Source organism: Triticum urartu, chromosome 7, assembly GCF_003073215.2.
Source record: "Triticum urartu cultivar G1812 chromosome 7, Tu2.1, whole genome shotgun sequence".
NCBI lineage: Eukaryota > Viridiplantae > Streptophyta > Magnoliopsida > Poales > Poaceae > Triticum > Triticum urartu.
In genome coordinates, this window is record NC_053028.1 from 319,754,487 (window position 1) to 319,757,949 (window position 3,463).

Genomic DNA, 3,463 nt, shown 5'->3' on the forward strand with positions numbered 1-3,463 from the left:
TGCTTTTCAAACACTAAACCCCGGAGAGAAGATGACATGACTTCTTCCATTTATTTAAATGACAAGGGGTGTTGAAAATATTTGAATTTCATTTGAAAATATTCCAATTCTGAAACTTTATGCGACTCAATGATTTTCACGAGAGAAGATAAAATGACTTCTTCAAATTATATGAAATATGAGTTGGGAGTTTCAAAGAATTAAATTCAAAGTTCTTTGAATTTATATTATTTTCAATTTGGAATATTAGATCATCATGCATATCTTATTTTCTTGCTTTTTGGTCGATCCTAGAAATTTCACGCAGCTCAAGGACCTTCGGAGAGAGTTGGAGATTTCGTTATTTTCTTATTTGAGAGTTTTCTCGAATTGAAAAAGAGGATCATTTGATTTATTTATTTCATCTTCAATTATTTTTCCGTTATCAAAAAAACATGAGAGAGGGAATAATATGACTTTCCCAAATATAGGAAAAATGAAGATTTGATAAATAGATCAAATTTCGTTTTCCGGTGTTTGTTTGCGTTTTATTTGGATAGGGAAAAATGCGCGTTTTTAAAATTTTTTATTTTAGGCCCGGAGAAAAGTTCATTTTGTTCGGCTCATTTTTAGGAGTCGGGGAAAATTTACTTTATTAGTTTTGGAGTCCGGTAGATTTTGTTTTTCTGTGTTTTTCCAAGCGCGGATCTGTTTAAAAAAAACTGCAGCGCCTTGGGCCAAAGGCCCAAGCCACCAGCCGGCCGAGGCCAAGGCCATCGCTAGCGCCCCAGCCTCCCCGTGCGCAGGCGCCAGGCGCCAGGGAGCCGCCGCGTCTTTCTTTAGGAAATCCTAGTAGGACTTTTGTCCTACTTCCGTTTATTTTTCTAGATCTTTCCTACTTCTATTCTTATTCCTTGCCCCCTACCCCAAGTTTTGTCTCCCCTCACCCATATAAATACCCAAGCACCCCCCCTCCAAACACATCAAATCAAAGCCGCAACAAGCAGCAGCACGCAGCTCCACCCCGCGCCCTGCGTCACCGCCGCCCCGCGCCTAAGCCGCCTCACCACCCCCGCGCCGCGCCGCACCTTGCCCACCGCCGCCGCACCACGACCTCACCATCACCCCGCCTCACCGCCGCCGCCGCCCTGCGTCACCGCCACCGCCCCACCTTGCCGCGCCGCCGCCGCCCTGCGTCACCACCGCTGCCGCCTTGTGCACCGCCGCCGCCGCCCAACGCCGCCGTCGCCGCCGTTCGCCGGAGGTACCGCGCCGCGTCTCTTCTTTCCCTCGGTTCGGTTTTACTTATAAACCGTTCCGATTCTTTTCTTCTCTACCAATTCGTTTTCTTTCTGATTTTTCGCTAAACCGTTCCGGTGTTCTAGATCGGTTTTTCGTTTCGATCTCTTTTCCGAAAACCCTAGATTGGTTTTCGTTCTTCTTTCGGACCGTTCGTCTCAACGAACGTGATAACCGATTATTTCCCGGTTAGCGACGCCTGTTCGTATAACCGTTCTTCTTTTTCTTCTCGTCGGATTTATTCCGCGATCGCGATCTCAGATCCGATCTTCGTTCTAGTTTATCTTCTCGCTCGTTTATCGGAATCAGGTGATTCAAGTGCCTGGAGTTTCATCTCGAAACCGCCGTTCCGTCTAATCAACTTGAACAAGCTTTTGCTACAGTAAAATTTGACCTAGTTTCAACTTGCTAGAACCGAGTTGTTTTCTTCCGCCGTTTGTTTTTCGTCGTTTGTTCGGCTCGTTCTTTCTTTGCAACCGGAGTTCTTAAGTTGAACTTTCTGGTTCGTTCTCTCGTTCGAGTTTTACTTGTGCATTAGATGAGTACTTATTGTGTGGTTACTATTGCTTGCCTACGATAGATTGACCGGAGTGTGACGAGTAGATCTATCAAGAGTTTTGAGTGCGCATCATCTTCATCAACATTGCAGGCAAGTTCACACTTTGATCATACCTTTTCTACAACCCATGTTTTATTGCATTAGATCAATCCTCTCACACTGCATGATTAGGATCTAATTAAATTGTGGGATGGCAAGTAGATGAGGTAGTACCTATTACCTGTATTATTATCAAACCCTTGGGAGTTACTTCTACGTTGCTTATTATGCCATGCTATGCTAGTAGACGTGGATTGGGTGAGTGATATCCATGACAGATGTGAGATGATAATTTTAATGGTTTATCTAAGGTGGCAACTTAAACACACATCTGGGTGGATTGAGGCACCTGATGTCTATCAGGACTTGCCTGTTTTTTTTGGACCGCCACCCAGGCTCAAAGGGATCATAAGATAATTCATGCTAAATACTTCTGTGTGCAGCCACATGCTACTATGGGCTCTGGCATAGTTGACTAAGTTGTGCGAACTCTTACGGGGTGGACTAGCAGATGTAGGGGATGTAGGTGTACCGGTCTACCCCACATGTAAGGTGCTAGTGCTTCTGAAAGACTATGTCTCGGTCATCCGTCTCTCAAACACCATGTAGTGCGAGAAAACAAACGGAGGCGATCGAGTCATGTGGGGAAAAGTGCGCAACCTCTGCAGAGTAACAAACTAATCATGATTAGCCGTGTCCCCGGTTATGGACAACTTGAGTATCTAGTACTTGAATATCATTGTGAATCTCAACATGTTACTTCTAATTAATGTTATCGGGTTTTAATTACTTTTAATTGGGATTGAGAATGCTGTCAACCATTCTCAATGTTTCACAACCACCATGATAGTAAATAAAATTTATTCCTTTGTAGTAGGGAAAAATTGGCTTTACGCAAAAACCTTATAATCATAGAGCTTTTCCACCAGCCAAATATGCATGTAGGGATAGTCATTGTTCATCATTCTCTATGGTGTGAATTTGCCAGTACATTCAATGTACTGACCCGTTTTCGGGCTGCAACGTCTTATGTTGCAGGTTTCTTACGACGAGTAAGTGATACGTTAGGGTTACGATTTCTACACTCAACTTTGCCGTTGGTGTTGATGGGAAACCACAACCTTGTTGCTTCCGCTATATTTGATTGAGGTAATAGTATTTACGTTACTATATACATGTGATTTACCTCGGTTATAAATCCTTCGAGTACTGTGTGTGTCAGCATACTGATCCAGGGATGACACATAAGCACAGAGACTTGACCCATTCGGGTCGGGTCGCTACAAGATGGTATCAGAGCACATGTTGACTGTAGGACGTGACCCTAGAAATTGGCAAGCCCATAGCAAAGATTTTTCTTTACAACTTTCCCTTTCAAAAAGAACTTTTACCTCTCTTCTCTTCTGAGCTTATTCAAAAATTCTTTTAGTGATACCATACCCCTTTCCCCTTTTGACCACTCGAGGATTCGACTGATGAGACCACTCCAAGAAGTACAGGATATCAGACTAGTAAGACCATTCGGAATGAAGAGGATTTTACCATACATTATGATAATGGAAACTACAACGGTTGAAGGCCGAAGAC